The sequence below is a fragment of the Rhinoderma darwinii genome, chromosome 4 (genome assembly GCF_050947455.1).
Source record: "Rhinoderma darwinii isolate aRhiDar2 chromosome 4, aRhiDar2.hap1, whole genome shotgun sequence".
NCBI lineage: Eukaryota > Metazoa > Chordata > Amphibia > Anura > Rhinodermatidae > Rhinoderma > Rhinoderma darwinii.
The window spans coordinates 66704487-66718590 of record NC_134690.1 but is presented as its reverse complement, the minus strand read 5'-3'; the positions used below and the strand labels follow the sequence as shown (position 1 = coordinate 66718590).

At 42.6% G+C, this 14104-nt stretch overlaps 1 protein-coding gene across 1 annotated transcript in view; it reads right to left on the bottom strand.

Annotated features, from left to right (window-relative positions):
• Positions 1-14104, bottom strand: part of HS6ST1 (heparan sulfate 6-O-sulfotransferase 1) — a 113676-nt gene that overhangs the window by 95308 nt on the left and 4264 nt on the right. The gene's annotated exons all lie outside the window — the stretch shown is intronic.

Here is a 14104-nt window from a genome sequence, read left to right as displayed (position 1 = left end):
GAGAGAGTAGTGTGGATTGACTGGCTGCGGCAGCTCTAGATGAAAGACAAGAGCCAATTAAGAAAAAAGCCAACTCTTGTAAAGAAGTGATGATCCCTCAGAAATGAAGACGTACTCCATTATATCAGCTCAATAACTTTTTAGGAAAATTAAATATTAGCATTTCAGCAATAAAAAAAAAAAACAGAGCAAGTCCTACCAAGAAGCAAAGAGATGGCACCACAAATCTTTTTGACTTGAGCTCGAAAGTCACCAATGGATCAAGAGTCAATAAAAGGACCTTAAGACCTACTCATGACTACTCCAAGAGCCTCAGAGGACAAGATGACAATCTCCTGCAATAAGCGTTGACAGTACAGAGTGAATAATTCATAGGCAATTATATGAAGATGAAAAGATAAACCGTGTGTCTTATACAAAAGGATCATAGACCAGAACAGTAGAAGATGAATTATTTAAGAACCTATATGTACACAATCAGCCTCACATATCGGATAGGGCTGATGTTTAAAAACTGGAGACATAACGGGTGGGATGGTGCTGCAGACCCTTTTCGGTTTTGTAGAGAGGATTCTGAAGTTACCTACAGGAGAGGAGAGAACTAGACGTTTTCCAGACTTTACTCAAGAAGTTATTACATGAAATTAGGAAGTCTAGTTGAGGTAAGCTTTTCTACAGAAACTGCGAGCTATGTCAGACACCCCAACAGAACCGGATGCACCCAGATATAAGGCGATGGGGTCGGTCGGACGCTGGTGGTATCCGTCACACAACTTATTTACTCATGCATAGGACCAGAGCTGATGAACAATCCTGACCACAACTGATGGATTTTTGCAGCATTTGTCATCAATTGAAAAAGAGTGCTCCTAGGGTAGGAGGAAGAACCATCTCTATGAATCAACACCACACAAGGAGCTAGGGATTCTCAGGGAAAAAGAAGGTGATTCCACCCAGTTGACCTAAAAGTTGTGCAGGAACTTGGAAGTATGGAGTCTGCTGAAACATTCACTTTATGTTAAAAGCAGTTGTCGCATCAGATCTAGCCGGTGTACAGCCCCCCCCCCCCCCAAGTGATCAGTTGTTATTACCAAGAGAAGCAGCAGGAGGAATGTGGTATTACATGGTGCCCACTCAATTTAATGTAATACATGGTCGTGCCGAGTCCTCTATTTGCAGCTCTCCGTTGTGGTTTTAGAGGGGGTCCTAAGCAGTGGACCTCCCCCGGTTGTGATGTCCAAAGGACCCAATAGAGCATATGGACAGGGGTTGCCTCAATGGGACAAACTCGAACTACAATTTAATAGTTTTAAAATGAAAGACCCTTTACAGTAAAAATGTGAAAATAGAATTAGGCAATCCATAAATTCTCATCGGTTCTAATTGACAGAAATACGGTGGTAATATGCAACCTCATCCAGTACAATCCTTGTCAGCTTCATATTAACTAATCGGATAACCTTGATGGAACAAACAAGGACAAGTTACTGTTTAGGAAAAGCATATGATATCAAGGAGCTAATATACGCCAAGGAAATACACAATCACGAAATAGGATAATCCCGTCTGGCTCGTACAAGATTAATAGAGCCACTGATAATCTATTGCATGTCAAACAATACAAAGTAATGGCCAGGCATGAAATTAAAACAGATTGCCTTGAAAACCAGTATGATGGCAGCCAGTGTGAGGGGGGTTAAACGAACGAGGATAAGGCTCTATTCACACGACAGGGTCAGAGTGTCGGCCCATAAAAACTGCCGTTTTGGACTGTTTCGGCCGTGTTGCCGTTTTTAAACGGCCGATTTTTTTCCCTGTCCATTTTAAAATCGCATGAATTTCATTTGTACATTTTTTGCCACACACTTCTCTGTAGATACTGCCACAGTAGGTAGTGCCACACAGACCCCCCCCCCCCGTAGGTAGTGCCACACAGACCCCCCCCCCATAGGTAGTGCCACACAGCCCGCCCCCCATCTGGCATTTTACCCATAGATTTTCCAACAAGGGTCAGTTCACAGTTTGTTCGCGCTGAATTTGATGCAGAAACCGCGTTGGAATCAGCATTAAAAAAAAACATGTGTGTGGAGAAGGCCTAAGGGTATGTTCACACGAGCATGTTAAATCCGTAATGGACGGAACGTATTTCGGTCGCAAGTAATCATGTTTTCAGTACGGGACAGTTGTCCGGTAGCGAGGCAGGGACTCCTAGCGTCGTACATAACTATGATGCTAGGAGCCCGGCTCCCTGCACCGTGTTCGGTCCGGTACTTGCGGCCGAAATACGTCCGTCAATTACGGACGTAATGACCTCGTGTGAACATACCCTAAAAGTGGAGAATCAGTTTAAAGCTAGGGCTTTAGAGAAAAAGTCACGTGGTAAAATTACAGTCATGACACAATGTGAATTGTTCCGTATCGGGAAAAGATTACAAGCATTCTTGTGACCAAGGACTCATTCAGATGAGCGTTAAAATCACGCACAGCACACTGATCCATTTATCTCAATGGGGCCATTCACACATGCAGGAGTTTTCCAGCAGCGAGAGTGTTGTGTGAAACGCACTGCATGTCCTATATTGGTGCGTTTTTCACACACCTACGCGCCCATTGAAGACAATGGGTGCGTGAAAATCGCGCACCGCACATGGATGCACATCTGTGTGCTGTGTGTTATTTGCGCATCAGTTCCATTAAAAAATAAAAATAGATGTGCTTTGCGAGTGGGTAAAAAACACATGCCACTCGCAAAGCACAGATGCAATAAAGCAACACACACGGGCCAGATTCACACGCGTGAATCCGATAAGATCATGTGAATGTAGCCTAACTCTTCGATCACATCTGCATCAGGGTTGCACCAGATCCGTCACCATTGAAATCAATGGTGATGCAAACGGAAACCTATGGTTTCCTTTTGTTTGTCAGGGTTCCGTTCTGACGGGAAGCTCCAACAGAACGTCAGAACCCTGACGCAGATGTGAACGAAGCCTAACTGAAAATTTCTGTGATTTTACTGTCATTTATACACAACGTCGTGTCACCAAAAGTTGTATTTTGAAACAAATTAATTAGTTTCAACCTATTATATGAAGCAGCAACATTTAAAAAGGAATAATTCAAGGTCACAGATGGAAATTTGCGTTGTGAGGACAATTCAGGACGCCCCTGACAAAATGTAAACCTACTGATCATCTGGTTTAAGAGCAACAGCTGAAGTCTAAATTATCCACAAATCGAGGCCACGGATTGTTCTGTTCACATTGCGCTCTCCACGCGGCTCATTACAGCATTACGTGATTAGGCATCCTCGAATGGAGTAGGATTCATTATGAAGCATTATTAACTCAATTACTATCATTTGGTGTACTCAGGTGTTCCCTTCTAAAAGAAAACATTTGCTTTCATAGCTTTTCACACACATACGGGATCCCCAGAGAAGCTCCTCTGCTGTGGGTAGTGATTATAGACCACAATTCATGTCCCAAGGGAGCAGCCATATAAGAGAAGAAGCATTTTAGATCAGAATTATACTTCTAAGAGAATATGGCCGCTACGTGGAAATGACAACAATTTTCAGGTCAGAACAAAGACATTGGTTCCTGGCCATAAGACAGGCTATGAAGCAATGCAGATGTTGGTTCATAGATGACATTTTTTTGCTATTACCTGAAGAAACCTGTAAGGTCTCTTGCACATAACCGTTGTGCCATTCGGGCCGTTTTTTACAGCATCCGAGTGGCACCAGATAGTCTTCATGGACCCATTTACTTTAGCGGGTGAATCGGGTCTGTGAAAAATGGTCAGAGGAAAGATGGAACATGTCCCATCTTTCCTCGAATCAATGACGGGACTAGGACGGCACACACGGTCTTGTGCATGATGCGTACTAGTACCTGGAGTTCTCCGCTTCTGGCACGTTGATTTATAAGAAAGATGGACAACCAATGTGGCCTCCATTACAACTCCCAATGGGGTTACCACAGTTTTTTGTTTTGCGCATGCAATTTTACTAGCATTTGTGAAGCTCCGGAGAGAAGACTATACACACACGTAGCCACCCGTAATTACGGGAGCCCCATAGACTGCTATGGGCCTGCCCGTGCCGTTATTATGGCCTGAAATAGGACATGTTCCATATTTTTCATCGGCACGGGCACCTTCCCATAAGCATATGGGAAGGTACCCGTAGCCAATAGGCCCATAATTGCACACTTCCATCACCGTTTTCACTGCCGTTTTTCACGGATCCGTGTCTCCGTGATTGGAACAGTGTGCACACTTCCGTGTTTCAGTTATCCGTTCACACGCTGTACAAGATATTGTGAGTGCCGCACGTGCTATTCCCGGTCCAGCGGTACTCACTGTCCAGGGTGCAGAAAGAGTTACTGCCGATCAGTGCAGCCCTTTAACTCTTTCAGCACCCTAGACAGACTACCGCTGGACATCGAGTACCATGCGCGTCGCTCACAATATAGATTAATGGTTCATTAAAAAAAAAAAAAAAGATGCAAAAAATAAAAAAGAGTTACTACTTACCTAGAACTCCCTGCTTGCCTGCTTCTTCCACAAGTCCAGCCTCCGGAGATGACGTTTCAGACCATGTGACCGCTGCAGCCAATCACAGGCTGCAGCGGTCACATTGACTGCCGCGTCATCCAGGGAGGTCGGACTGGATGTCAACGGCCGGGGTATGTATGAAATAATTTTTCCTAATATCCCTGCGTTCCAACACTGATCAGCAGCCTCTTCTCTCCATCAGTGCTGACAGAGAGAAGAGGCTGCCGATTAGTGCAGTATCTGTCTATGTGTGCCTCTGCCCGCCCGGCCGTTGCTAGGCAAAGGCTCCGTCACACACGGACGGCACACGGATGCCTTCCGTGTGCCATCAGTTTTTCTGACGGCCCCATTGCCTTGCATGGGCCTCACAGTCACGGAATCTCAGACCAAAGTAGGACATGCTCTACTTGTCGGAATGGAGCAAACGGGACCGTCAAAAAAACTGAAGTGTGCATGGGCCCATTGGAATGAATGGGTCAGGGTGCTAGCCGTCTGAAAAACGGCTAGCACCCTGAAGAAAAAGACTGAAGTGGGAATGAAGTCTTATAAGGTATGATTTACACGAGCGTGTTAAACGTCCGTGTGATGGCCGTTGAAACAACAGCCGTCCCACGGACCGTTGTAATTCAATATGGCCGTTCCCACAGCCGTTGTTTCAACTGACAGTGTGAAGGGTCCGTAAGAAAATAGGACATGTCCTATTTTTTCCACGCATCCCTCCATAGAGACTCATCTATGGGGGGTGCGAGACATCGCATCCCACAGCGCAGATGAACCTCGGACGTGAAAAACTGCTGTTTTTCATGTCCGAGATGCGCAACGCTCGTGTAAACAATGCCTAGTTCAGGTTTTGTTTGAAGGCAGAAAAAAAATAAATAAAAAAAATCTGCATCAAAATTATTTTTTGGGCTGTGGGCGAAAAACGAGGCATTGAAGCTAATGCAAGGACTGCGGGCAAAAAATGCTGCGAAAAACGCTAGGAAACTAGCGACGCAGGTATTTTTCTGCCTCCCATGGATTTCAAGGACAAGAAAGGACACGCCGTTTTTTTTTGTTTTTTTTTTTTAAATCAATGGGAGGCGATTTCGGAACTAAGGGGATGTTCACACGCACGGTTTTCAGACGTAATTCTGCGTTTTACGCCTCGAATTACGCCTGAAAAAACGGCTCCATTACGCCTACAAACATCTGCCCATTGCTTTCAATGTTCTGTTTCCACGAGGTTTAATTTTACGCATCGCTGTCAAAATACAGCACGTAAAAAGACGCCCGTGAAAAAGTGCATGTCACTTCTTGGGACGTTTTAGGAGCCGTTTTTCATTGACTCCATTGAAAAACGCAAGTTGCTTGAAAACAGCTCCGTATTTTCAGACGTTTTTGGTCACTGCGTGTGAAAATACGCTTATTGTAGCGTCGATTCCGACAGTTTCCACGTCAAAATCAGTGCCAAAAAAAAACAAAAACTGTGTCAACAGGGCCTAATACAGGAAACACTGTGTGCGAATCCAACCTAAAAGGTGTTATCGGTTTTGGAAATCTAATCACATTAGGGCATTAAGGGTGGGGGGGGGGGGGTCTCTTACTCAGGACCTCCATCAATTAGATGTAGCAGAGCGCCAAAGTACATTTTTGTCGCTGGAGGACCCATTTAATCACGCTGCAATTATTATAAGAAAAAAAACGTAGTAAATCTATCATAATAAGGTATAATAAAGTCAGTGGAGAAGAAAAAAGGGAGAAAAAAAACACAGACGGTAGGCGTATCCTGACATTAAAGTGTCAACAACTGAATGGAGATTAAACAATTCTTACGAGTCTTGACATTTACATGACGTGTATAAAAGCAAGAGAGTCGACAAGTGGAAACAAAATAAATGGAATTGTATTGTAGCGGTGTACTAAACACAGAGCGAGCGCCATCTCAGAGACGCACACGCTAGGTGGCTCTTGTATGTAAATGCAGACAAACCATTAGGAATTTACAATAGAGCAGTTCTGAACGACTCGCACACTGTGAGGTAGTATCACGTTAATCACAGACAAAGAAGAATTCTCCACATAATGAACGCGGCGCTATAGGGAGGCCAAAGCAACAGACCGGAGCTAAAACATGAAAACATGCAAATTCTGATTCCATCACTTAATAGGACGTAATGCGGCTTCACTCTGAAGTAAATAAACGGCCATGTCTAGTCAGAAATCTTCCAGTATTTTATCAGCCATCTTTACCAGACCAGAATAATCACCACTTTCCCTTGAAAGTTCTGCAATTCTGGATTTTCTCTTTTAAATGCTAATTTTGTGGACAATGCAGAACGGCGCTTTATTAAACAGGATTGTAATGTGTGTGCATGTGCCAGTTGTCCATGTGTGGAATTATACATAAAGCTGATCATTTGATCTAAATTTGTGCATTACATGTTCTACGTACAATATACAAACTTTTTACCCTCAAAAAAAGCGTTTATTAATAATAAAAAAAGTACTCTTACTTATATCAGTTTCTGGGAAAGTTGAAGGACCACCAGTTTGGTGGCCATTACAGCTCCTTCTCGGGGCGTTTCACCCAGCTTTGCTATATCAGTTATGCCAGTATGTATCACTACAGTTATATTGACCGTTCGACAATTCGGGAAAAACTAGCAACCCCTGTGGTAGTCTGATGGGATATGGACAATTACATGTGGATAGAAACGGTCCATTATAGTCAGGGAATGGGCCCAATGGCATTGGAAGCCAAAGCCATGTAGATGGTTAGAAATGGTACAGAAGAACAAGGAACATCCAACCTCACACGAACAAAAGTTGTATGATACATCCTCCATCTATTTAGAAATTTGACCAAATCCCAGACAACGGAGGAGATTGTTAGCGGAAATCACATTCTAAACTTTCGATTATATAGAATGTCTTCGCCATAGACTAAAAAATTCTCAATTCAGTCTTATTCAATTTGCATTAAACTGCCCAGAGACATAAAAGGATCGTCAAAATGAACTTTTGTCTGACAGTTAATATGTCCGATCCCTCCATTGACATGATCATTCATCTTGGCAGGACATGTCGAGCACGGATTGTAAAACTATAGGACGAGACAGGAAAAATCCAAAATGCCCGGTTTTAATTTTTCTTGAGGATCTGCATCCCTGTAGCCAAAAGACAGACATTGGTGGGTTCCAGCAAGTGAATTGTAATGGCTATATGGAGCTGACAAGTGGTCAACCATGGCCCAATATTTGAATCGGTTTACAATTAGGTTCTGTAGGTGGATATCTTTTGTCTTACACAACATGATGGGCATTCCTCTCTCCTATGGGTATGTTCACACAGAGTGTTTTCAGCCGTTTTTTTGGCCGTAAACGGTTGAAAAATCGGAAGCAGAACGCCTCCAAACATCTGCCCATTGATTTCAATGGGAAAAACGGTGTTCTGTTCCGATGGGGCGTTTTTTTCAAAACGGCCACGAAAAAGAAGCCCATGTCACTTCCTTAGACGTTTTATAGAAAAAACGGCTCCAAAAGCGGCCGTTAAAAACGCCACGAAAAACGCAACGGATTAGAAAACATCTGAAAATCAGGAGCGGTTCTCTTGAAAACAGCTCAGTTTTTTCAGACGTTTGAGTTTGTGTGTGCACATACCCTAGAGGTAAATGTACGTGAGTACAGGCATCGACTATTGAGGTCAGTGAGACACTTTGTCTATGCCTACCTCAAAATTTCTTTAAAAGACTTCTGCTTTTATATCTCGCCATTAAAGTTGAAAAACGTAGGACACCCGGCCGCTTAATTCCTGTCAGAGTTAGTCCTAGTATATATATTGCTCAATGATGTTGGAAAGTCATAGACGTCTGTACAAAGCTGCCAGTTTATTGTAGCTGTATTAGGAATTTTACGTGGTACTCACATAGTAGCTTACTGGGACCGATGCCAACAAGCTACAGATGATAAATGAACTGAAAACAATACTATAACCGCTTGCTGCACACATCTAAAATGAACAGTATTGTGTATAAAGCTCAGAATAGGTAAGAAAATTCCAAGACTAAAATGTCTGAAGAGGGGAAAAAATAAAAATCTAAAATTTCAAGCAAAGTTGACTAAATTACGGAAATTCAGATGTCAAAAATTCAATTAAAAAAAATACTTAAGTGCAACTCCAACCACATCTGATTCACATCGATGGCACAGTAACACTCCTAGTTAAAAAGTAAAAGCTTGCTTATGATATATATATATACATACATACACACACACACATACTTTCTGTATTTCTTTTGTATCGGACTTGTATATGAAGTCAGGATGGAGCACAGACTTCCAATTATTACTGTGGGAGGAGCTTGCGTCGTACTGGTCACTGCCCACTGCTGCGTAATACTCTAAGGTCTCATGCACACGAACGCGTTTTTGCGTCCGCAGTTCATCCGCATATCTGCGGGTGAATTGTGGACCCATTCATTGCTATAGCACCATGCACAAGACCGTGGTTCATGGTTCCTTCCAGGACCGCAAATATGAGCCACAGAAACTCAGGACAGGTCTTATTATGGCCCGCAAACTCGCGACAGACTTGCCCATAGAAGTTAATGGGCCTGTGGAAACTGCGGATACACCTCCGTGTGACAACCGTAATTTGCGGAAGCGTTGCTAAGAGACGACAGGAAGTCAGCATCATTGTTTTCCTTGCACTTTTTTATATGATCCGCATTATGTGGATGACACACGAATGCAGTACGGATGACATTTCATGCGCAAAATACGGACCATGGTGCAAGAATTTGTGGACCAGAAGAAAAAAAATTAAAAAAAATCTACGGTCGTGTGCATGAGGCCTTTAGTGCAAGAGAAGCTACCAAGTGACACTTTAAACTCTTCTAAACTGGTAGGACTTGTGGCACACTTACCATGGCATTCCACTGTTGCCTTAGACAGGAGTGGCACTGAAATCAATGGAGCGCAACTTTAATAAAAAAAACAAAAACAAAAAAAAAAAGTGAAGATTTCCAGTGCCAATAATCTATGAATTATGTAGAGCCTTTGTATGAAAAAAAGTTGCAGGGTCGAAGCTCACAGTTACTACAGATAATGTAGTCCGACATGCCTAATCATATAATACCTCCCACTCATTTCAATGGAAAGTGACCACCCATCGCAGTATTGGTGGGACCCAGTGAGCGCACCCTCACGACCTATGGCATTTTAGAGGTTAAAAAAAAAAAAAAATGGAAGTCAAGTCAACTGTGGGACCCCTTAAAGGAGAATTCTGGTATTAACAAATTATCACCTATCCACTGGTCCAACCCCTGAGACCCCAACGATCGCTAGAATCAGGGGGTGTGGGAGAGTTCAGTGTCCCCCAATTCCCCCCCCCCCCCTCAGCTGAAAGACTGCTGTCAGGAGAAAAGTTGAATGGAGAGGCGGTCGGGCACGCACCCTGCTGTTCAGTTCTTCAGGAACAATCACTACACAGAATAATTTGGTTACATTAATGCAGCCTCGAATCTAATCCAGCGACTAGATATAACCGGAAAGCGATCATGTCAGTATTCTATGCTCACAGCAGAGTTTCCAGAATATAAACTACATCCTTATCTCATTTACATGGGCCGATTATCATAACCAATGCCCGTTATCGTCTGCATTAGACCAATAATCACTTGGGATAAATGGGCCTTTTGTCAGTAATATTAGCGATAGGCAGTAACTTATCTGGCGCTCACAGATACCTCGCTCATCTCTTTCGGAGTAATATATTTAGCCTTCCTCGCTCTGGAGAAAGCGGTTATTTCATGCTTGCAGTTTTGTGCTGCATCCTCCTGGGAGAGACGCTTATTCTGTTATTACAGCCTGGCTAATGAATCAGCACTGGGGATGTCTCTTCTCATAGTGCTCGGCCTGACCAAGGGCTTGAAGCAGATTTCCTCCGCAACAGAGCCCTGCTGTGAAATGTGTGCACTGCAGACTGACAGCTCAAACAATACGCATCAGTCTGTTTATTGGTCATATTGTCTATATTCTATAGAGAAGACTATGGAAGAGAAAAAAAAAAAAAAAAAAAAAAAAAAAAAAAAAAAAAACACATGCCAGTTAAAAACTCCATACCTAGAGAATGTTGCATTTTCATAAAAAAAAACACTACGGACCGCAAAACCAGTTAAAAATAAATAAAAAATACAAAGCAAGATGCGGAGTATGTAGGCTCTCCTATATTTTATTATAGACTTTGTGGCTAGATTTTAGTTTAGTGTTTTTTGACCTCCTCAAAATAGGAGCAAAAAAAAAACAACAAAAAAACACAAAAACGCTGCCCAAAACACGAGAAAACACAGAGTACAGCCTAATGGAGGATGACCACTTACCACGGAATATCCTACTGAATAAATTCAGTTCATATGTTCACCCCCAAGTTAGTCATTATACACACTGTGCAATAACCAGCTAAGTAAGGGTCAAATCAGTCAAGAGTTGGAATTCAGTAACCTGCATTTACAGTTCAAGTCACTGACAGCAGCGCTCAAATATTGAGACCTACGATTCCTATGTCTCGGAACTCTTCAAGGGTCAGCACTGGCATATCTATCTTTCTATTGTGCTTAATGAAAGAATATGGCTGATTTCAGATAAATAGAACACGGCCACATATTATGGCTGTAACGTCAGTGGTACAACTGAATTCAACTTAGGTCCCCACAGTGTTCCAAGTCAGATTCTATAGGGGTCCAGGTGTTCTTACAGCCATAATGCAGACCTTTATTTTTTGTGGCTTTTTAACAGCCATCTGACACTGGCCTATATCTGTGTACAATATCAGGCATCTTGAGTTGTTGGAAATGCTTATCACCACCAAAACACTGCCCAACGATTGCAGTTCTCCACTCAGGCCGAAAAAGTGGCCCATGTATGGCTATCCAGAACGTATATGGCCTCTGAGGATAGCCTATCCATAAAGAGACCATATATTATCTTATTCTTTGCAAACAGGGATGAAAATCAGGCCACGCATAGGGACATATCAAGTATCTAACATAATATGATTTGGCCAGTTCTTGGCCGCCTTCTTGTCTGCACAACTGGATGGGTTCACACGAAAATAAAAAATCCTTATGTCAAAGCCATGAATTTATAGAATTACAGCACCAAAACAAGCTCTAACATATATACAGCATGAGAACGAAGCTCAGTACATATATACAGCACCAGAACCAAGTTCAGAACATAAATACAGCACCAGAACCAAGCTCAGTACATATATACAGCACCACAACTAAGCTCAGTACATATATACAGCACCACAACCAAGCTCAGTACATATATACAGCATGAGAAAGACGCTCAGTACATATATACAGCACCAGAACAAAGCTCAGAACATAAATACAGCGCTAGAACCAAGCTCAGTACATAAATACAGCACCACAACCAAGCTCAGTACATATATACAGCATGAGAAAGAAGCTCGGTACATATATACAGCACTAGAACCAAGTTCAGAACAGAAGTACAGGACTAGAACCAAGCTCAGTACATAAATATAGCAGTTTACTTTCAGCAGATGTCATTTGCTTGTTGTTAAGTAAAGTTCACATTTTTATGAATTTAAAACGTACGAGTAAATCAGGGCAGCCCACACCTTAAACCACAAAGCTCGAGGGCGTCGTGTCACAATAGGAAAATAAACCTACACACTCCAGTCAGGAAAACAAGACATTTTATTTATAAATCTCACTTAAACCTATTAGAACATGCAGCGTCTGCTCACTTCAGTAATTTACATCCAGTATCATCTAGGTTAGGCTTCGTTCACACCTGTGTCAGGGGAACCCACAAACGTAAACCATAGCTTGCCGTTAGCATTACCGTTTTCTGCTTTTTTTGACAGCATCAATCGCTGGTCGATTGCGCTTTAATCAGGTAAAAAAAACAAAAAAAAACAAAAACTTACAGAACGGAGACAAACTGAACATTAGCAACAGAAGAGTTACCATTGAAGCGAATTGTAACGCTAACGCAAAGCTATGGTTTCCATTTGTGGGTTCCCCTGACTGAAAGGTCTGACGGGACCTACGAACGGAACCCCGACGTGTACGAAGCCTTATTCTCATCTTTAGCAATAGGTTTATGGCCAGATGTAAACTTTCTTGTGGGACAGAGACCAGCCCCGTTTACCCCATTAACACGCATGTTTAGTTTGACGGTCAATGTTACTGCGTTGGAGCAGGGGGGATATGGGATGGCAAACACCTCCAGCGTTTCTATTCTCCATGAGAATCAATAGGTTTAGAAAAAAAAAAATAAGTAAACTATATCCCCTTCCCCCAATAATATATGGCAATGCCCCATGAGCATTATACGCAGCTTAATAGGATCCACCACGTATACCAGTCTGAGCGCGTATGCGTGTAGTGTAATATATATATATATATATATATATATATATATATATATATATATATATATACACACACACATACATATATATAAATAAATAATGAAAAAAAAATTCTGACTTCATTTTGAGGACCGACTTGTGGTGTCACTGATATCAGTAAGGGTATGTTCACACGGCCTATTTACGGACGTAATTCAGGCATTTTACGCCTAAAAAGACGGCTCCATAACGTCTGCAAACATCTGCCAATTTTACGTCTGTTCAGACGAGGTGTATTTTTACGCGTCGCTGTCAAAAGACGGCGCGTAAAAAGGCGCCCGCCTCAAAGAAGTGCATGTCACTTCTCGGGACGTAATTGGAGCAGTTTTACATTGACTCCATTGAAAAACAGCTCCAATTACGTCCGTAATGGACGCCGCAAAAAACGTGTGCACTTGCAAAAACGTGTGAAATTCAGGAGCTGTTTTCACCTGAAAACAGCCGAGTAATTTCAAACGTATTGGGCGTTGCCGTGTGAACATAACCTTAGAGTCAGCTCACACATTGCACAAATACTGCGGATTTTCCGCAACGGAAATCTTATTCATGCGCTGCGTAAATACGTAGCGGAAAAAAAACGCTCAGAAATTGACCTGCGAGGCAGAATTTTAATTGTATTTGCATAAACGCTGCTTATTTGTTGCTGGTTTACCACATTGAGTTCAATGGGGAATTAAAACTCGCAACAAATAGCAGTTGTTGCGTTTTTTTTGCAGCGATTCTGCTGCAAAAAACGCAACTCAGAAAAAAAAAAAAATCTCATACTTACCCAGAAATTTGTGTTCCTCCCTCCAGCACGGCCTCCTGGGATCATCCAATGTGACCGCTGCAGCCAATCAGAGGCCGTAGCAGCGGTTTCATGGGATGAAAAGTCATCCCAGGGGGCCAGCCGGCTAAGTGCTGCAGTTTCGCGCAGCGGACATTCCGGGTGAAAAACTGCACCACAGTTTGGTGTGGTTTTTCACCTAGAAGTCCCTGCAGCGCACAGGGTGGATACGCTGTGTGCTTTTATGCAGCGTATACACCCCGTGGGAACTCAGCAGCAGGAACAGTTTATTATAGAAATTATTGGCGAGATCAGATCCTGCACCCCGTGTGACTGATCAACTTTTCGAAA